Source organism: Vicugna pacos, chromosome 8 (genome assembly GCF_048564905.1).
Source record: "Vicugna pacos chromosome 8, VicPac4, whole genome shotgun sequence".
NCBI lineage: Eukaryota > Metazoa > Chordata > Mammalia > Artiodactyla > Camelidae > Vicugna > Vicugna pacos.
Window position 1 is genome coordinate 54,496,320 of NC_132994.1, and position 23,157 is coordinate 54,519,476.

At 39.5% G+C, this 23,157-nt stretch overlaps 1 long non-coding RNA gene and 1 pseudogene across 1 annotated transcript; one reads left to right on the top strand and one right to left on the bottom strand.

The window, feature by feature from the left end:
- The first annotated feature begins 4,173 nt into the window (after window positions 1–4,173).
- Window positions 4,174–4,733, top strand: LOC102544727 (thioredoxin-like; annotated as a pseudogene).
- A 13,991-nt stretch (window positions 4,734–18,724) lies between these two features.
- On the bottom strand, window positions 18,725–19,978 carry LOC140697880 (uncharacterized). The gene is made up of 3 exons (XR_012075263.1): window positions 19,870–19,978; window positions 19,573–19,703; window positions 18,725–19,062 (listed from the first exon to the last, which is right to left on the bottom strand). It is a non-coding gene; the product is annotated as an uncharacterized lncRNA (long non-coding RNA).
- Window positions 19,979–23,157: the final 3,179 nt, after the last annotated feature.

The following is a 23,157-nucleotide window of genomic DNA, read 5'->3' on the forward strand; positions in this document are numbered from 1 at the left end:
AATGGCAGGAAAGAACTCTTGGAAGTCCACCATGGGGTTCTATACACATAGTGTTCATGTGAAAAAATGAGTGATCCTATGAACATTCACAAGCTGACTGATGACTAGTGACTCCTGGAGAAAAATCCTGACACAAGGAAGCTGGGCTGACAGTAGCTCATTGGATACTTTGAGATTAGGCAAATCTACTCTTTCCTTGGACCGTGGCAACCCCATGCTCAGGTACATGGCTTGATGAGCAGGTGAACAGAGTGCAGGCTGAATCTCAGTCCCATTTAACCCTTTGGCTGCATATTCAGGTGCAATCATCTATATAACCAAAGTCATAAACAGAGACCATGCTGGAAGTTCCTTGGCAAAATAGCACCTCTCCCCGCTACACTTTCCTTCTGAACGTCTATCCCTTTGTTACCCTCCCCTCTACAACTCGGAGTTTTTAGCACTATGTCTATCCTTCTTACTTAGCCAACAGGACTATGCAAGAATTATATTCAGTTTTATAATGTTGAATATTCATTCAACAAATATTTATTGATATATTGTTCCTTGGGCAAAGAAATGAAGTATTATATATTTATGAAAATAATGATAGGAAATGAATTCTCAATGAACACAAGTAACTTCACATCAAGTAACTTATAAAACTAAAATCTATATTTCATCAAAACATCAGGCTTTGTCATTGCATAGATCAGAAAAAATATGGGAATGAGTGGTTGTCCCAGGTCTATTTAAAGAAACATTTAATTTTCAAGAAGTCTTCTTCAAAAGGATCTGACACTTAGAAAGATACTAGTTCTGGCATTCTGCCCAGTTGACAGCATTTTTGCCTCTGGGGTAAGTAATCCAGACCCTCCCTCCCTTCAGTCAACAGTTTAAAGCTGAGCTTCTCGAGCCTGGTGTCCATACACTGGTGATCTGCACTCAGTTGTGCAGCATTTTGAATGCAACTTGTTATTTCCAGTGTAGTCATGTGAACTGAGATGCTCCTTTCTCCTTCTATCAGGGGGTGGGAGGGTGCTCACCATTTGTCCCAGGTGGTTCTTTTTTTGGGGGGGAGGGAGATAACTAGGTTTATTTATTTATTTTTAGAGGAGGTACTGGGGATTGAACCCAGGACCTCCTGCATACTAAGCATGTGCTCTATCACTTGAGCTAGATCCTCCCCCCTCCCAGGTGGTTCTAATAAAGTGAATGGTCCTGGAACCCAGCAGCAGCAGCCTCACCTGGGCACTTATTAAACCTGGAAATTCTCAGGTTTTGTCACAGAACTACTGAATTAGAAATTCTGGGATGAGGTCCAGCAAGTCGTGGTTTAGCAGACCCTCCAGGTGACTGGAATGTACACTCAAGTTTGAGAACTATTGTAATAGACCCATTCCCAGTTGATTAAATGGTCCTTATATTGTAAATAAGCTCAAGAAAGAAATGCTTTTTTTAAAAATTTTTTAAAAAATTAAAAATTTTGGGGGGGAGAGGTAATTAGGTTTGCTTGTTTATTTATTTTTTTAGAGGATATAGTGTGGATTGAACCCAGGACCTCATGTATGCTAAGCATGTGCTCTACCACTTGAGCTATACCCTCCCCTCTAAGAAATGCTTTTTAACAGGATAAGCTTGGGCTATTATTCCGCAGATACGGTAAAAGTCATTTCAGGAGAAATATGATGGATCTGAACAATGGGGAAAATTAATGTTTGCAGATGCAGTTGGATGTGCCCCTAGGTGACTTGAGGAGGACTGGCTGCAGCCTTCTCTGGTGGAAAGACTGAACTGAAATCTGATCACTTGCCACTGCCCCTCCAACATCTGCAAGGGACCACAGCTCTCCCTCTTTTTTTAGAGCCAGTGAAACATAGAATGAGGAAAGCCACTCTCAGCAATCACCAAAGTTGAGAGTTAATGGCAAAATATGAGATCTATTCTAGAAAGTTCTCCAGTAAGGATAGGCGCAGGGGGTGGTGTGTGAGTGAGACAGGATGGAAGGGGACAGGGCACAGCTATTCAAGAAATGACAGCAACTTAACACCAAAATGGTGGAAGAGTCAACTCCCATTTGGCCTTGAGGATTAAGATGGCAGGAGGTTTGACTTCTAGTAGACCTTGAGCTTCATTATATGTTCATTGTAATAGTGTGATAAATAACATGCCTGCAGGCACCATGACAGTCCCAAGACTAACCACAAATAGCCAAAGAATGGGCAGTAGCCCAATTCCTGGAAATCCCAGCCCCTTCCCCAGGGTAGTTGGAATGGTCCCACCTGTAGGCATGTAAAGCTACCGAGCCCATAAAAACTGGCACCACCACGCCTAGCTGCCTTTTTTCTGCTCCTTCCCTTTTGGAGATGGCCTGTGCTCTGTCTATGGAGTGTGTACCTACTTTTTCTTTAACTTGAGCACCTAATTTCCACACCTCTTTCCTTGCCTTACACTCTATGCAGTATGTATATCTTTAAATAAATCTACCTTTACTCAGCTGTGGCTCGCACTTGAATTCTTTCCTACATGAAGCCAAGGACCCACACCTGACGGGGCACGTCCCAGGGGCTCCACCAAGACCTGGGACATGGCCCTCCTCATGCCCCACATCTGTTTTCCTGCATCATGAGGACACCAGAGAGCAGAGCTTCAGAAGGGATTATGAGTAGGGACAGAGGGTTGAGACTATGAGACACTGAAGCAAAGTAGGAAGCCCTCAGAGACCAGAGGGTTTTTGCCTACCTGTGTAGTTAAAGTCACAGATCCCAGTTCATTCTAATTCTGTCACTTTAGGAATGATTTTATAGTCAAAACAAACTGTTTAGACCGCATTACCATTCATTCTGGGAAGACAGATGAGGTGATATTTCATCTGGGAAGACAGCCCCTCTTTCTGATCATAGTCAGGGCTTTCTCACCTTCATACTTCATGCTGAAATTTCATCAGCTAATCAACCCAAAGTGCTGGTAGACTATTGGACTGACTGACCATCATCGCCAGCAATGTCTCTTTGTTTTCTATGAAGGACATGGAATAAATGGAGCACTGCCCCAGTGCCCTCGCCCAGTCCTGCTGTCTCAGGACCCCTCGCCTCAGTCCACAGAGAGCAGAGTGGTCTAGAATCCAGTGACAGCCCAGCATGAGACCTGGAAAGGAGGGCTGCCAGGTGTTTGTTATTCTTGTCAGATCAGGCTTTTTTAGGACTAGAATGAAGTGAATTGGAAATTCCAAAAGAGAGAATGTTCACATTAAGGCTAGTTCTAGGCTAGCTGTTGCCTTGAGCCAGGGGTGGGCAAGCCCACAGGCCAAATGGAGCCCTCAGCCTGCTTTTGTAAACAAAGTTCCATTGCAACACAGCCAGGCCCATTCATTTGTGTGTTATCCATGTCTACTTTCTTCTGACAACAGCAGAGCTGAGTGGCTGCAATAAAGAATGTGTGGTCCTGGGGGAAGAGCAAATAGGGGTAGGAGACTGAGAGGTACAAACTATTATGTATAAAATAAATAAGCTGCCAGGACATATTTTACAACATGGGGAATAGAGGCAATATTTTATAATAACTATAAATGAAATATAACTTTTAAAAATCACTGTTGTACACCTGAAACTTATATAATATTGTACATCAACTATACCTCAATAATTTTTTAAAGTTTACAAAATTATCATAAAATGTCTGAATAAAAGCTAATTTTTGCAAATTCCAATTAAAAAAAAAGAATGGGCTCTGTTGACTAAAATAAATGCACAGCCTAAAAGTTGAGAGTTATGTTTTATTTGGCGGTTGGACTCGAGCCGGGATGACAGCCTCTCAGATCTCTCTGAGGGAATGCTCCTAAGAAGTAGGGAAGGAGCTAGGATATATAAGAGCTTTACAACAAAGATCAGGTAGTTGGAACAATAAAAGATTACTTATTATCTAAAGAAAACCAGGCATCTCAAGTTAAAGAATTTAGTGCTTTTTAGTGCTTTTCTATGTATGGGAGGAAGCAAACATTTGGACTCATTGAATTCATTCCTTTGACAAGCATCTAGCTATCTAGGGCCAGTATCTTGTCCTTTATTATTCTGAGTCCACTCAGAGTGCACCATTGTGAGTGGCTGCAGAGGCTAGGCTGCAGGCTTGTCTTCACTGAGGGGGTGGCGGCAGTGGCTGATGACTTAATGGCTTCAGCATTCTTTGTTTACTGATATGGTTTGCAGTATTTTTCGTTCACAGCTCCATCCCGTGCTTCGGATCCTCCTCTATTGCTTCCACCATAAGGTCAGTTGTCAGACCCCAGCAGCCAAAATGGCGAAGCAGATCCAGAGCAAGTATGCTTTCCAGGAAGCCTTCCAGTGCTGGAAATAAACTCTTAGTAGTCGATTTCTCAGTGGTGGGGGCCTTGCAGAATGATCAAGCCTTTCTTTCATTCTCTCTCTGAAACGTATTCCATCGTGGTATTCCTTGAAACAGATGTGGATGACTGTCAGGATGTTGCTTCAGAGTCTGACGTCAAATGCATGCTAACCTTCCAGGTTTTTTTTTTTTTCCTTTCTTTTCTTTTTTTGGGGCAGGGAAGTAATTAGGTTTACTTATTAATTTTTATTTTTAGAGGAGGTACTGGGGATTGAACCCAGGACTTCGTGCATGCTAATTGCTTGAGCGATACACTTCCCACTTCCAGTCTTTTAAAAAAGGGACAAAAGGAAGGTGAATTTTCTGGAGTTAATAAGGAAAAACTTGAAGCCACCATTAATGAATTAATCTAATTATGGTTTCTGAAGACTTGACCAGCCATTGGCTGTTCAAAACTTGTAGTTTTTTTATTTGCAAAAAGGAAAGATCAAATATGAAAACTATATACACAATTGCCATCTGATACGTGACAATAGAATATTAACTCTAAAAAAAAGAATGTATGGCTTGGATGAAGGCAGTCAGAAGGTACAAACCTCCAATTATAAGATAAATAAGTACTAGGGATGTAATATACAACATGATAAATACAATGAACACTGCTGGATGTTATATATGAAAGTTGTTAAGAGAGCAAATCCTAAGAGTTCTTATCACAAGGAAAAATTTTTTTCTATTTCTTTAATTTTGTATTTGTGTGAGATGACAGATGCTCACTAAATTTGCTGTGATAATCACTTCATGACGTATATAAGTCAAGTCATTATGCTATATATCTTAAACTTATATAGTGCTGTATGTCAATTATATCTCAATAAAACTAGAATAAAAAAATAGGAAAAAAAAAGCCTAAACTATTTTCTATCTGGCCTTTTAAGGAAAGAGTTATCTGATGTTGCCTTAGACTTAACTATAACTCTTGGGTCTTGGAAGTCATCAAAGCCACCTCCCCTCTCAAGCCACCCTGCCCATACAAGGATCTTAGTTATATATTTATTGTATGCCTAGGCCACTCAAGATGGGTTTTCTCTTGCTTTTTGTACAGTCCCTGTTTGACCAGTTTTACCTACACCCTACTCACATGAACATACTTGCCACCCGCCCCTTAGTTCAGAATGGCTGCATCAATTATTCTATTAAAGAGAAACATCTGTCCTCGTGATGGTCTTTAACCTGAGTGGTCGTGAGGGATGTGCCCTTACTGGTTTCCCTGGTAACTGATAAGCCAACCTGAAGTCAGATCCCCCTGTAAGTGGTAGCCTCCTTCACCTCTGGGAAGCAAAGATTGCTGTTGTGTTCTGCCTGCCATCTGCTCATGGTGGGGTGTCGCTCTAGGACTGGGCTCCAGATGGGTAAGCTCTCCTATCTATTAAACTAAACTCGACCACTGAGCTATACCCTCCCCCCTCTTAGTCAAACTCTTGCTAAAAGAGAGTCATTATGAAATGGCAGCCTCATTCATCTTTTCTACAAGATCTATAGTACAAAAAACCTGTATTAGCTATATAAGAATTTCTGTGTAGGAAACGCATGCTAAAGAGTTATGGGTAAAGGAGTGGGAGTGGGATATCTGCAACTTGAATGAACAGAACAGCAATACAAATATAATGAAAGGCATACGTGTAATTTTAAATACACTAGTAGTCACATTAGGAAGTATAAACAAGAGCACTGTAAATTGCTCCCATTTTACCGATGAAGACAGATGAAAAATTACAACATACTTAAAGCTCACCAGAGAGCTAAGGTTGAAGACCTAATTCAAACCCCAAAAGCAAAAGCCCCTCTTGGAAGAGAAATGTCCTAACAACTGCTTTCATCTCGGACGGGACCATGGGGAACAAGACAATGCAGGGAGGAGGAAGCTTTCTTTGATGAAGGTAAAGAGAAAACAGCTGAACTTACCATGATTTTGAAGATGATCTGTGGGCTGACGTGGCTATTTAAAATCCCTGGGAGACTCAACTCCTTTCCATGGGCTTTCATGCAGTGCTCAGGAGAGACTGGGAGCAAAACGGAGCTGAAACATACACTGGTTGAGGCACATGTCCTGCTGAAATCTGAGGGCACAACCAGAGAATATAAGCCCACAGGCACTTTGCCTCCTTGCACTGATGATCAGAAGCCTCAGCTGGGAGAGGAGCAGCTGGGAGAGAGGCCCCCTCCCACTGAGGCACAATGCGGGGCCTGCTGCAACGTGGGAACAGGACAGAAGAACTAAGTTGAGTCGTTTAGGCATACAGGCCCCAAGTATGCCAAAGAAAATGTTTTGATGCAACCCTTGAATAATTCAAAGCCTGTGGTGAGCTTAATTTAACTAAAAGAATGACAAGGCCCAGGTCCAGCCCAACTACAGACTAGACTGACTCAACCTCCAACACTAACATCCTGATGGAAAAAGACATGCCCCTTTCTGGATATAAAGTTTATTTCAACTTTTAAACATGCTACATCCTGTATTTCACCAAAAATTATGCAGCATGTGTTAAAGAACATATGACCATATTAAGAGGAAATCGTCAAAATCCAACCCAGGTAATGCCCAAGCTGTTGGAACTATCAGACAGGGACTCTTTTAAAAAAAAAAATTATTATTACTAGATCTAGTTGAATAGGTGGACAACATGATTAAACAGATGGAGTATTTTAGCAGAGACATGGAAACTGTAACAGAGTCAACGAATGAAAAAATAATCTCAGATGAGGAATACTTTGGTAGGCTTATCAGCAGACTGAATACAACTGAGGAAGGCATCAGTACACTTGAAGTCAATAGAAATTATGGTAAAACACAAACAAAACAAAACAAAAAAAGAGAAAGAAACAGAGCATTGAGATCTGTAAGTCATTGTCAAATGGCCTAACTTGTAACTGTGGTCCCAGAATAAGAAAAGGGCAAACAAAATAAGCATTTGGAATCTTTTAAAATGATAAAATACATCAGTCCACAGATCAAAGAAACTCACATACACAAAGATTCAAGAACTATAAACAAAGAAAACTACACCGAGACATCATAATCAAACTGCTAAAAATAAATAAAGGAAAATCTTGAAAGCAACCAGAGGAAAAGATAATATATTACCTAAAGGGGAACAATTATACAAATGACAGCTGATTTCTCATTAAAAATCATGAGAGCCAGCAAAGCGCTGGCTGAAAAGGTAAATGCAATTGTAATTTTGTTAAATATTGCCAAAATTCCCTCTAAGAGAATTGTACAAATTTTGAAATCCCACCTGTGATGTAAGAGGGCCTATTTCCCCCCAGCTTTGCCAAAAGAGTACGTTATGCATTTTCTAGTTTAATAAGTGAGAAATAATATCTCAATGTTGTTTGATTTCTTTTATGAGGGAGGTCAAACACTTCTACATGTTGAAGGGTTATTTTCTTTCTTGGATGAATTGTTATATTTCATGCCTTTTGCTCTTCATTTAAAAAAAGTTGTCACTTTATCAAGCATATTGACCTTTAACTTCGACAGATATTGCAACTTGTCAGCCTGACTTCATTTATTGTATTTTTGCCCTGAAATAATGTTTTATGTAACCAGTTGTGTTCATTTTTCTTTTGCCGCATCTGGACTTTTAATCATAGTTAGAAAGGTGTTCTTAAGGTAAAGACTTAACTCAAGTTTTCTTCCATCCTTGTGTAGTTGCATTTTTTATGTTCAGATTACTAGTCCATTTGGAGTTTATTCTTATGTATGGTATGAGGCATAAATCCAACTTTTTCCAAACGGCCAACCAGTTCTAGCATCATTTACTAAAATTTCATGTTAGTCTCAGTGACTTAAAATGCCACCCTACATAAAAGACATCACGTGAGTTGGATCAGTTTCTAGACTTGCTGTCCTGTTTCACTGATGTGCCTGTAAATATATGTGCTATTATCACAGTTTTCTTCATAGAGACTTTATAGTACATTTTTAGTATGGGAGGGCTAGTGGGCTAGTCCTCAAATTTTCTTTAGTATTTCTCTGTTCTTACACGTTGTGCCACATGAAGTTAGACATCAGACTTGTCTAGGTTCACAAATCTAGAACTGGGGGAAGGGGCTGAGTTAAATTTATAAATAAACCTAGGGAAAACTGACATCTTTATGATGGTGCATTAGCCTATCAATTTGAGAGATGGTCCTTTTACAAAATTTTGTTTAAGAGTTTTAAAGTTTTTCTCATACATTTAATCAGAAATGTATAAATGAGTATCCCTAACACTTTCTTATGGGTAGGATTTTCTGTCATGTCTAGTTGGTTAGTGTTTGTATGAAGGCTAATGATTTCCACACGTTCACTTTATATCCTGCTACTGATATCATTGTCCAAGGTTTTCCAGGTACACTATCATAACATCTACAAATAGCTAACAAACTTTCTTGTGGATATGGTCAAGTTGATAACATTTATATGAAAATGCAGTGAACCAAGAAGAGCCAAAACAAAGAAAAATATAGGGGACTTACACTACCTGATCTCAGGTTTCACTGCAAACCACAGTAATGATAGTGTGGCACTGGTGTGAGGATAAATAGATAAATGGAGTAGAACAAACAGCCTCGAAATGGACCTACACATATAAGGTTAATGGATTATTAACAAAGTCACCAAGATGATTAAATGAGGGAAAAGTCTTAAACAGTGCTAAATAACTAAGTACAGATGTGGGAGGAAAAAATGCTTAACTAGTACCCCCTGATCATTACTAATATGTTCTAGTCTTAATTTTATCATCTGAAACACTTACGCTGTAGGTTCACAATTCCCTTACCTGTGGTTCCAAAATAAAAATCTGTAAAAACCACAAATTTCTGAGTCTTTGGTGCCAAAACCCAACCTAACCTGAATATATGTGGCCACAAACCTAACCTGAAATGATTTGAGGCAACTTATGTAGCCTCTTTGCAATTTACTATATTCATATACTTCACTGCAGATGCATAAATGTATTTGATTACAAACTGTTACCCAGAACCTGCTAATTATGTTCCATACTATATAGCATATGTAATATCTTAACTAAAACTCCAAAAGTTCTGAATCCATACATACAAATGAGATAATACATGTAAAACACTGTTGTTTGTTACAGAATAGCTCACCATGTGTTAACCACTAGTACCACCACCATTATTACCGTTAATTATAAATGGTAGTGGTAGCCAAAAGTAATTAAACACTTAAAAGTAGTGAAAATAATAACAAAGGTTTAGAGGACTGGTTCTGTGTCTGTAAATGAATCAAGTCTCTGGCGTCCACATAGAATTCACGCCGGTAACTTCACAGAGACCCCTGTGAGGAGAGGATGAAAGAAAGCCAAGTGCCTTCCAGGAAACCTGCCTTCCCTTCCACGTGGAGATTCGCCCTGAAATGCTAATTTCAGAGAGACAGAAGGGATTAGAAGAGGTGGCAGTTCTCCCAGTAGGACACAGTCAGGGAAAGATCACCATCCAAAAAAAATGTACTCTTCAGGGAAAGAGGGAAAGAAGAGAGAAGGAGAAATCGATCAAGAAAAGGGAAAGAAAAGAGGCAGCGGCCAGAGAGAACAGCCCCTTTCCAGAAACGACTTCCTCTCATGTGGCAGTGGTAAGAGAGAGTCATGACCAACAAGTACAATCATGTGAACTTTAAGGTCCCAAGAAGAACTTTAAAAATTTAGCCATAACAAAAGCTGTGCATATCTTCTCTCAGTGCATAGGTTGTCTATTTGTTTTGTTTATGATTTCCTCTGCTGTGCAAAAGCTTGTAAGTTTAATTGGGTCCCACCTGCTTTTGCTTTTGTTACTTTTGCCTTGGGAGGCTGATCTAAGAAAATATCACTATAATTTATGTCAATGTTTTGCTTATGTTCTCAGAGTTTTATGGTGCCATATCTTAAGGACTTTAAATCATTTTGAGTTTATTTTTGTATATCACGTGAGGGAGTATTCTCATTTCATTGATTTACATGAGGCTGTCCAGCCTTCCCAACACTTGTTAAAGAGTATTTTTCCTCCATTGTATACTCTTGCTTCCTTTGTAAGAGATTAATTGACCATAGACACATGGCTTTATTTCTGTTCCAGTGATCTATATGTCTGTTTTTCTGCCAATACCATGCTTTGATTACTGTAGCTTTGTTCTATTGTCTTAAGTCTGGGAGGGTTATGCCTCTAGCTTTGTTCTCTTTCCTCAGGATTGCTTTGGTAGTTCCGGGTATTTTGTGATTCCAAATAAATCTGAGTTGTTTATTCTAGTTCTATGAAAAATGTGCTGGGTAATTTGATAGGGATCACATTAAATCCGTAGATTGCTTGGGGTTGTATGACCATTTTAACAATATTAATTCTTCCAATCCAAAAGCATGGGATATCTTTGCATTTCTCTGAATCATCTTCAGTTTCCTTTATCCATGTTTTATAGCTCTCAGTGTATAGGTCTTCAACTTCCTTGGTTAGGTTTATTCCTAGGTATCTTATTTTTTTGAGTGATTTTAAACAGAATTTTTTTTTTTACTTTCTGATATTTTATTGTTTAGTATAAACTAAGAAAAATTGTTAGTATAAAGAGATATAATAGATCTCTCTATATTAATTTTGTATCTGGCTACCTTGCTGAATTTATTCTAGGTAGAGCTTTAGGGTTTTATATGTAGAGTATCATGTCATCTGCATATAATGACAACTTTCTCTCTTCCCTTCCTACTACTGAATAGGAGAAAAAATTTGCAAATGATGCAACTGACAAGGGGTTAATTTCCAAAATCTACAGACAGCTCATACAATTCAATATCAAAATAATCCAATCAAAAAATGGGCAGAAGATTTAAATAGACATTTCTCCAAATAAAATATATACAGATGGCCAATAGGCATATGAAAAGATGCTCAACATCTCCATTAAAGAAATGCAAATCAAAACCATAATGAGATATCATCTCACACGGATCAGAATGGCTATCATCAAAAAGTCTATGAATAATAAATGCTGGAGAAGGTGTGGAGAAATGGGGACCTTCCTACATTGTTGGTGGTAATATGAATTGATGCAGCCACTATGGAGAACAGTATGGAGGTCTCTTAAAGTAAAAATAGAGCTACCATATAATCCAGCAGTCTCACTCCTGGGCCTATATCCAGAAAAGACAAGCTCTAATTTGAAAAGATACATGTGTCCCAATGTTCAGAGCAGCACTATTTATAATAGCCAAGACATGGAAGCAACCTAAGCATCCATCAACAGATTACTGGATAAAGATGTGGTAGATACATATAATGGAACACTACTCAGCCATAAAAAATGAAATATGCCATTGCAGCAACATGAATGGAACTAGATGTCATCATGCTAAGTGAACTAAAAGACAAATATATCACTGGTATGTGGAATCTGAAAATAACACCAATGAATTTATTTACAAAATGGACTCAGACATAAAAGCAAACTTAAGGTGAAAGGGAGTGAGGAGGAAGGATAAATTAGGAGTATGGAATTAACAGACACACACTACTATATATAAGATAAGCGACAAGCATTTACTGTATAGCACAGGAAACTAGTCAATATCATATAAACTATGATGGAAAATCTGAAATATATAACTGAATCACTTTGCTGTACACCTGAAACTAACACAATGTTGTAAATCAACTATATTTCAATTTTCAAAAAATGGTAAAGCTTTATTGTCCCAAAACACTAAGAAGAGTAAGTGGCTTAGATTTTGCAGTTTCGTGCACTAAATAAGCCCACTTATCCAGAGTATGGTTAAAATTCTGTTTTAACGGGATGCTCAAAAGTAGGTAGAAGGAAGATAAAATATTATGAGTAATAAAGACCTTGGTAATAAAGTAATAAAGGAATCCTCCAGGTTCGGGGGAGATGGAACAGGACAAAAATAGTCTCAGATACACAGCAGAGGATCAGTGAAGGAAAGAATATAGATGTGATCAGAAATGGGTCAATTCTCTTCATTAGGGCTGAGAGCTTTTACTAGTTCCTTCCCGAGAGACCCACCATCCATCCTCTGCAGTTCATTGTCATGGATTAAATGTGTGTTCCCTCCAACCCACCCAAATTCACTTGTTGAAGCTCTCACCCCCAAAGTAATTGTCTCTGAAGATAGGACTTTTGGAGATAAGGATTAAGGATTAGATAAGATAATGAGAATGAGGCCCATGGTGGGATTAGTGCCCTAATGAGAAAAGACACCAGAGAGCGCTCTCTCCCTATTTGCCTTATGAGGACACAATAAGAAGGTGGCTGTCTGCAAGCCAGGAAGAGCGCTCTCATCAGGAACCAAACCCCAACCACATTGATCTCTAACTTCTCCACCTCCAGAACTGAGAAATTTTTCTGTTGATCAAGCTGTCCAGCCTATGGCATGTTGGTATGGTAGGCTGAGAAGACTAAATGTGTAGCAATACACTTACACCTGTTTACTCATTCCATCATGTGAGTTTAGTCACTTCAAATGAATTCTACTGTTTTTATTTCAAAGCAAAAGAGCCCCTTAAGGTATTTTTATATTTACATGAATTGACTGCACCCTGAATGTTCAAACTCAGTGAGATGAGACCAGGGAAGCAGCACCCCTTACATAATGATGCCTTTGTGAATATATTTCTGCCTGGAAATGCTACAAGTTAAACTAGTGAATGAGGATAAAATAGCTAAAAAGGCCAACTTCTTTGCACAATTCAAACTGGTAATAGGTATTTGAAGGCAGGAAACCTTAGGCTGAACTCTTAGTGGCTCGCTGTCTCCACCTTCTGGAGATTTGGAGATATAACAGGGCTAGTGATAAGGCATTTCTGTTCTGTAGTCTTTATCACCGCTCTTATTATGTACCATCCATTTCATGATAAAAACTTTAGTAGAGTAGTAGGAGAGAACTTCCTTTATATGATAAAGTCTATATACAAAAACTCTACAGCAAACACTATTAAGTGTGAAATGTTAAAGCTTTTGCTCTGAGGCCAGGAACAAGCAAAGGATGCCTCCTACCACTTCTATTCAGCATTGTACTGGGGGTCCTAGCCAATGCATCTCACCAGAGAAATGACAAAAAGCTATGCTGTTGAAAGGAATAAATAAAACTCATTCTTTGCAAATAATCTGATTGCATACAGAGAAATTTTTTAAGTTGCAGATAAATTATTAAAAACTAACAAGAATTATTAAAAACTAGCAAGATTGCTGATACAAGGTAGGTTTTAAAAAATCATTTGTATAGCTATTTACCAGCAGCTAATGGTTGGTTAGAAAAACCTTTAAAAATCATTTGTAATATCAAGAAATATCAAATATCTAACAAGAAATATCAAACAATAAAGAAAACATGTAAGACCTCTAGTTAAACTCTAAAACATTACTGGGAGAAATTGTGAAAGAAGATTTCAATGAAAGAAGTGATATCTCATTTTTGTGGATCAGAAGACTCAGTATTACAAATCAGTTCTCCTAAAATTTATCTCCAGATTCAATGCAAACCCAAACAAAATTCCTACAGGTTTTTAAAAATGAAATTTGTTCTAAAGTCACTACAGTGATGCAAAGGTCTGAGACCCACTTAATGAAGAATAAAGGAGGACTAGGGTATACCCTAACCATGTGGTTTTTGGCTTTAGGATAGACAAATTGACTATGGGACAAGATAGAGACCCCCCCAAAAAACAGACCAAGAGATAAAATGGACATTTGATTTATGACAAAAGTTGGTATCACAGAGGAGTTGCTAACGGAGAGCTTTTCAACACATAGTGCAGGCAATTGGTTATCTAGAAGAGAAAATAGTAAATTAGATGGCAAACAAGAATGAATTCCCAGTGTAAGACTCTTATGGACTAAAAGTTTGTGTCCCCCTCCAAAATCATACATTGAAGCCCAAGGCCCCAGTGTGATGGAATTCGGGGGTGGTTAGTGTAGATGAGGCCATGAGGGTGGGGCCCCTACGATGGGATTAGTGTGCAGAGCCCAGAGGGTCTGTCAAGTGAGGACACAGGAAGAAGATGGCCATTGGCAAGCCAAGAAGAGAACTCTCACCAGGAACCAAATGCCAGCACCTTGACCTTGGTCTTCCAGCCTTCAGAATTGTGAGAAGTAAATATCCACAGTTTAAGTCACCCAGTCAAGGTATTTTATGGCAGACAAAGACCTACTTGAGAAAGGGAAAACAATAGAGATTTTCAAAGACAATGTAGGCTATCTTCAAGACCTCAAAGTTAGGAAGGTTTTTAAAATAGGACACACAAAAGAAACAACCCTGAAGGAATGGATAACTTGAACTATGTTAAAATTAAGAACTTTTGTTCATCAAAAGATGCCATTAAGAGTCTGAAATTGGGAGAAGACATTTGCAATACCCATAAGAAAGAAAAAAATCACATGCAGACTACAGTAAGAATCAATAGGAAAAAGGCAAAACTCACAAGAAAAATGGGCAAGAGACATGCATACTCAAATGGCCACTAAAAAGTGCTCAGCCTCACTGGTAATCCAGGAAATGTGATCAGACACTACTTTAGACCCACAGGAATGGCTAAAATTTAGAAGTCTATTAGGATCAATTTGGGGTGAGAACATGGAGTAACAGGAGCTCTCACCATTGTTGATTAGGGTGTAAACTGGTACCTTGATTTCAGAAGATGCCTTGGCATTGTCAACTAAACTTGAATAATTGCATTCCTGTCATCAAGCAATTCCACCTGAGGTAGATAAAATGTGTGTGAGAGCACCCCAAGACGTGTGTTCACGAGTGTGGGTAGCAGTGACATTTTTAATAGTCCAAAGTGGAAACAACACAAACGTCCATCAAGAGCAGAAACAATATATACACTGTGGGCATCTTCATCCAGTGGAATACAAAAATAAAATGTGGGATCTTACAGATGTAACTCTGAGCAAAAGAAACCAGAAACAAAAGAGTATACACTGTATGATTCTATTTACATTTGCTATAATAAGACAGCAAGACCACGGTATAGTGCTTAGGTTTAAAGCATAAAGAGAGCAAAAAAGGTGATTTGACTCAAGTAAGAAGAGTGGCTACTTTTGAGGAGGGAAGGATTTGTGTTTTGGAAGGGGCACAAAGAGGTTTTCTGGGGTTCTGTTAACGTTCTCTCTGACCTAGGAGATTTACATGGGTGTTAAACTTGACATAATTCCTTAAACTATAATTTATATTTTACCTGTGTTTCTGCATGTGTATTGAATGTCACAATACAAAAATTTAATATATATCTTCTTTTAAAACCCAAGGCAAAACAATCAGGAATATGTTCTTTGCCCAAGCTAAGGATCCTTGCAAAATACTCCCACAGATTCAGATGCTGTATCTCCAAGCCTGGCACGATAGCTTTAGATTTCCTTTTGTTATCATAATAATAGTACAATTAGTAGCAATAACAATAATAGCTAATATTTATGTCAAGTAGTAGTATAAATGCTCTCTGCATCTCATTTCCTTTAGTCCTTATTCACCTTAGGGAGTAGTTGTTATTATGCCTGTTTTACCAATGAGAATACAGGAACAGGGGAGTTAGTATATGGCTTGTAAGCGGTGCAGTCAGCATTCAAACACAGGGTCAGAATTCCAGATTCTGCATTCCTGAATCATGACATGGTAGCTTCAGCCCTCCTGTGGCCCCAGCATCCTACAGAATGCTTATCCCTGCCAGTTTGATTCTAGGTTTGGGGAGCTTCTAGATTTGCAAGATTAAAGATAGAGAAGGCTCTGAGGTCATACTGCTGAGCTGATTTGGCCCTTTTCGGATCTGAGTTACTGGTTCCAGGTGGAGACATATCTGCTACTAAGAATTAAAAGCAAGAGGCTTTTCATGGCCTAATAAGATCATTGCCTGGCCAGCACAGAGCAAACCATTTATAATGCATAAGCCTTAGGTTTAAGTCCTTAGTGAGCACTAAGGACTAAGGTTTAAGTCCTTAGTCCTTGGATTTTCCTTTGAGGTGAACTATAGTGTATCTTAATTACTTCATAATGAGGCTCATAATGAAGCTTTCTTTGTGGATTTTTCAAAATTGCTTTTGCAGTGAATACTGAAAATGTTTAGAGTTATACTAGGTGTCATGAAATTTTTCTCTCTGCAATAAGATTTAACATTTACATTAACTAAAAATATTGGTTTTTATCCTGCAGAAAGTCTTAACAAGATATTCATTTGAATAGATGGAGCACAAGGGATTTTTGGGGCAGTGAAATTATTCTGTATGATACTATAGTGGTGGCTACATGTCATTATGCATTTGTCAAAATCCATAGAATGTACAAAATCAAGAGTGAACCCTAATGTAAACTATGAACTTTGGTTGATAATAATGTGTCCAGGTTGGTTCATCTACTGTACCAAATATGCCACACCGATGAGGGATGTTGAGGGTAGGGGAGTATATATGTGTGGGTGGGGAGGGTTATGTGTGAATTCTCCGTATTTTCTGCTCAATTCTGCTGTGAACCTGAAACTGCTCTAAAAAAATTAAGTCTATTAAAAGAAAGTATCCATTTGTGAGAAGCTATAAGAAAGGAAGGATAAAGAGTAGGTAAACAGTACAATGGCACAAACTACAATCAGTAAATATCAACTACAGGGTGTAAAGGAGTCCAGTAAAATCAGAAGCAGAAGAGGAAGAATAAAGAAGAGGAGGAGGAGGAGGAGAAAAGTCGATGATGGTAGAGTTGTAGGAATAAAGGAAGGACACAGACTTCATTTGAAATAATCCTCAGAAAGCAACACATATTTCAAGTGACAAGCCACCTCACAGACCTGCTGAGAAATATTAAAGCCCGCATTGAACTGGCTTCTGGTACTCTGGGGTCCTATGAAGGACTAGAGAAAAATGATGCTTATTTCAAAGTCTTATGGGTCCTCTGAATAGTACAAATCTGGCCTTTGAAAAATACACTCATTTGCATAGCACGTGGTTCCAAACAGCCAGTGTTACCTGATGTCATTGTGCAGGCTTGGTTGTTTTTCATTTAGGCTGAAAGCTTGAAGAACACATTCAGCCGGTTTATGTTCTTTCTTTGTCCTCCTGCCCTTTGCTACACGTTTCCTGAGAGGATGAATCCCAGCGTAGAAGGGGCCATGACAAGGGCAGCTGGTACTTAGTAAAGATTATATGCTGTGTTCAGAAAATGCCCAGCGTTAAAATGAAGGTTAGAAAGGATTTCTTGGCTGGCTGTGTTTCCTTTAATCCCATTTTCAGTGGCCTTGAATAGAATTAGGGCTCCGAGAGAGGGACAGAAGGAGGTATCAGGTAGAGGGGGAAAGCAGGGCAGTGAATGGTGTGTGCCAATATTTTCCACAGAATTGCTCTGTCAGCCTGTAGTGAGGAGACTTTCAAGCTGATGGAGGTGCAATGTTAAAATACTATCTTGGTGGAACTTTCTGGTATAAGTTACTTTCTCTGAGGAAAGAGGAGCTAAGTTTCGTTTCACTCTTATTTTGTCCCAGGCACTTTATTATATCAAAAGAAAATCTTCCAGATCTATTCCCTTTAAACATACCCGGTTTTGGGGTTTAGAAGAAATACTTTCACTATTTGTCACCAGGTTTCTTACACTTTGGCAGCCTAAGCGCAGCACTGGAGCGGCAGACAAAGAAGAAGGTTTAGGATGAGACACACCTACGTTCCAGTCCTGCCTCTGGCTTTTACCAAACGTGAGATTTGGGTAGTTTCTTAATTTTTCTGAGCCTCAGTTTCTTCATCTGCAAAATGATAAATCGCTGTACTGTTGCCTGTCTTGCAAGAGAGCTGTGAGGATTCTATGGGAAATGCAGATGAACAGCTCAAAAGCCTGGCTTGTGGCAGACACAGCCGGCCTGCAACCTGGAGAAACTATGATGACTTCTTATTTTCCTGTTCATGAGATTTTTATGTGTGAGGTGAGGACTAAAGCTTGATTCCCACTTCCTTTCCAATTTTAGGGGAGCATATTATGTTGGCAAGGCAAAGAAGGAGTAGGAACCTCAACCACAGATTTATAAAAGTCATTTTTGTAGGTTTCTGAAGACCGAAGAGAAACCAAAAAGAAAACTGAAGACAGGAATCAGTTATCCTTAGTTTTTTCTTCTTTTTTTTCGAGATAATTCAATTTGACTTTTGTTTATCATCATCATTAGGTTTTGCCTTTGAATACTAATGTTCTTAGCCATTAATTTTTCTATCAAGAATTTGTTGTATACTGAGTATGGACCCTTCAAGAGACAGCAGAATTTATTTTTTGACCTAAATTCCCCACCCCACATACCTATCTTGGGAAACAAGGAAGAAAATAGTGCCGAAATGGCCAAATTAGAAATTGCAACTGAGATAAAAACACGGGGCAGCTTTTGATGACACGTTAGACAAACTGAAGGTGTTTTTTTTATTTTCAAGAACCCATACTGTTTGCAGGGAATGAAATATGTCTCAGTGTTAAAATGGCAGCATAAATGTTTTAATCAACAGTGCCCAGCGTGAGTGTGGAATGTCTAATTAGACCCCCTGGGTATCAGTAACGTCTACCTGATCTAGGGATGGTGTCTATCCCTGAGAGAACAGCTTTGCCGAGAGGTGGCTGTAGGCGCGCCTGCGAATGGCAGGTCACCATAGAGGTTTCTTTTTCTCCCTGAGAATGTTTGCAGATGGAGAAGTATCTTACTGAGTCCATATTTCATGACAAAATCCATCTCGCCGTCAGATTCCTAATGAAAATAGGAGGAGGAGAAAGAGCGAGGAGGAGAGGGGCTGGGTGCGCTCGGGCAGGAATTGAAGCAGTGCCTGCCCCTCTACCGCGCCTCCCTCAGAGCTCACACGGTCACATCCCCTGAGCAGTTTGAATTCCAGATAAATTGAGGAGTTATGTCTCCATGGGAACAGCATGGACAGAACAAAATGGGGAATAAAGTTAATATTTATAGCCCATGACTGTTGATTTTATGTGCTGGCTTTATTCATTAAGTTGTTTTAAGGCTGTAATGGGTACAGGATGGTGAGTCTCATGGGTGCCTGAGTTCCCAAATCTATTTTTTGCATTCGTTTCCCCACCAATCCCTGAAATGTTAAGCCCAAGTAGTGAGCATTAACTGTGGAGTTTGAGTAATTTGCCTTGGGCTGTGTTTGGTAGACGGGACACAGGCTTTGGAGTCCAGGTGACCTGGGTTCAAATGCTGGCTCTGTTTCTTGATCTCTAAAATAGGAGTAATAATACTCACCTCCGCCAGCTGGTGGGAGGATTCAGCATGATGAAGGTAAAGTCCCCGAGTCTGATGGAGGCAGAGTCAGCCCGTCACAAATGGTTGTTGTTAGTCATATTATTGTTGACCCTCCACTCACTTAAATGGTTCTTGTCACATTTTGACTTACAGAAAAATAGGGATAAAGCACAGGAGGAAAAATTATATTCTTTAGCAGGTTCAGTGTTACCAGGAGAGCTTATGTCTAGAATTAGAAGAAAACATTTTGTAATGAAACATCTGGATTTGGGGGGCCTGGGAAGCTTAAATAATGACCTTTTTTTGGGGAGGCTCTATTGCCTTGATGTGTGTTTAAAACATATCTTGTCATATTGCCTGTGACGTCTGTATTTTACTGTTATTTCCAGGCTGTTTGATGGGCTGGTTTCATCAGCCCTGAGAGTCAAAGGCACACACGCACATACAAAAGCCTTCGCTGGCAAAGCCTATTTGTTTTGTCATGGCAACCCTTGTCATCTCCAGCTGGAGAGTGAGTGATGATGTCATTATCAAGAGAGGGCCAGGGAGCGGGCTGGGAACCCAGGCTGAGCTGCAGGACTACAGAGAATTATATTTCAGAGTCTAGTGATCATGAGACGAAGACAAGCCATCAGCACGGCGCTTAGGGTTTATGTAACTACACTGTCTTTGACAAGGAAAGAATTGGGTTTGAAAATTTGACTTTAGGAGCAATAGCTGTATATATGTGACTTTAAGAAAGACTGCGGGAAGCTCCGGCTTGCAGACAGATCTATGCTGCTGTTTAGCAAAACTATAAATGACTCTCAGAGTCTGGTGGTTCTTTTAAGCCTTATGGACCAAGTGCAACATGATCTGGTCAGAGATGCGCTGGTTAAAGATGGAGATGAACTGGGTGTGCTGGAGACAGACTGCCTAGGGGCAGTTCTGATAGCCAGAACCAGGAGGGAGGGCTCCCGCAGCCTGATGACAGAAACTGTGTCCAAACAGAGTACCTATCAAGAATAAAAGGGGGTGCTAGGAGTACCTAGCCAGGACAGCAGGCTAAATGGAAACTGTTCCAGCAAACCAGGATGTGTGGTCACTGCATGTAAATTGTGAGCTACAACTCGATCCCCTCATAAGAGAGCAGCTTTGATGTTCCAGCTCCAGAAGTGTGCTGTGCAGCAAAGCGTGGCTAAGAGGGGGATACTGGTCACCCACATGCAGGTCAAGGGAAAATACCAGGCTGGGGGTCCAGATGTCACCTCGAACGAATGAGCCCTGGCCAAGGCATCACACATGTGACCCCAGTAAGTCTGATTCCAAGAGTCACCCAGGACACCCTCACCACGACACCAAATGAATCACAATCTCTAGAAAAGAAACCTGGAAGTGTGCCTTATAGAATCTGAGTGCTTAAAAAGAGGTTTAGTAGTTATTTAGTGCAATTTTGTCTTTTTACAAACTAGGATTAGCAGGGGGGTAGTAGCCTGAGCGGTGCAGGAGGCAGGCCTGAACTCAGAGCCTGCCCCTGCCCGTTTCAGCTGTGTGGTCCTGGGCAAGGTGCTGACTTTGTTGGGAGAATGTGTATAAAGTGGTCTGGGCACCGTCTCCACATAGAATAAGACTTCAATAGAAGCCATTGTCACTGTTTGACTTGCTCATGGTCGTAGTGCTGGTTTATGACGCAGCTGTGAATGGAATCTTTAAACTAGGTTATAAGTGTCATATTTTCTGTGCTAACTGCAGGCAGAAGGAACAGAGATCACCCCAAACTTATGTATATATATTGAAACATTTAAAGATTTTGGAATAACTTCAAATTCTGGAAAATCACAGAAACAACACAAAGAACTCCCATACACCCTTCATACAGATTCCCCAGTTAGCTTTTTACATTTGCCTCATCATTGAATCTGTGTACATACATACACAGACACACAGATACCACACACACGTATATACATATTATATGTATATTACATGTGTTTTCCCTCTAAGCTATTTGAGGTTTACAGATATACGTGCTCCCTATTAACCACTAATACTTCAGTTCACAGTTCCTAATGAGCACCCTCCCACCTGAAGAGAGCAGTCTAGAAATTAACACTGGTCCCTCACCACCAGCTATTTCACATACCCCCCTGCCCCCCAACATTTGCTTTGCCTGTCCTTCCAATGTTGTCTCCTATAAACAAAGGAGCCAATCCAGGAGTATATGTGCATTTAGTTCTTACATTTTCTTTTTAGTCTCCTTAGATCTGGAAATGTTTGTCTTTCCTTGTCTTTCATGGCCTTAACATTTTGAAGAGTACAGGCCTGTTACTTTGTAAAATCCTTTTTATTTTGGGACTGTCTGATGTTTCATCGCCATTAAATTTAGGTTATGCATTTTTGGCAGGAATATCGAAATGCCATGTTTTCTCAGTGTGTCATATGAGGACATGTACGTGGATCTGTCCCGTGACTAGGACTGGTGGTATTAATACTTATCACTGGAGATGTTAATGTTTTTTGGGTTTGGTTTTTTTTTTTTCGTGGTTCTAGAACTTTATTTATAGATAATCATCAGTTAGTTCTCATCCACATTAACTGTAGATTCTTAAAAACCCTGGGACTGGCAGGATGGCTCCTGCAAAGAAAGGTGATAAGAAGAAGCCACCCTTCCTTTCTATTTTAATGTTAGTGTTTTTGCCTTTTTACTTTTTCAACTTAAAAAATTTTAATTGAAGCATAGTCAGTTTACAATGTTGTGTCAATTTCTGCTGTACAGCATAATATTTCAGTCATACATATACATACATATATTTGTTTTCATATTCTTTTTCATTATAGGTTACTACAAGATATTGAATATAGTTCCCTGTGCTATACTGAAGAAACTTGTTGTTTATCTATTTTTTATATAGTAGTTAGTATCTGCGAATCTCGGACTCCATTTTATCCCTTCCCAGCCCCTCCCTCTCCTGGTAACCATAAATTTGTTTTCTATGTCTGCAATTCTGTTTTGTAATCTGTTTCTGTTTTGATTCTATTTCTGCTTGAGTCTTTTTATTTAGCTGATAAATACCAAATGCTTACTATGGGTTTAGCATGGTGCTAAGATCTTTACATGCTAGATCTCCTGTAATCCTCCAAACACTCATATGTGGTAGAGAGTATTAGTAAAAGAGGAACAGCATGAGCAAAGGCAGGACTGAGAAACACAGTTTGTTCCAGCCCACACCTGAAGACAGGGGTCTCCCAGCCTCTGTGGGAGAGTAGGAGCCCCAACCTTAATAAGAGCCAGTTAACAAAGCCCAGATGTGTTTACATGGGCCAGCACCTCCCTTTCAGCTTTTTGTAATTTTCACCTCTCTGGCTCTACTGAGCACCTGCTCAGCCCCCTCCTTATTCCCTCATTTCCCCTTAAAACACCACCTCTATACAAATTAAAGCTGTGTGTGCTTTACCCTGAATTCTTTTCTCTATTGCAACAGTGTATTACTGATTAAAATCTATCCTTACCACTGTCCCTAGCATCTGGCTTTGTTTACCTTTGACCAAAGCCCTGCAGGCCGCCTCTGGGCAGTGACCTCTTTATCTCAGGATGACTCTTGCAGA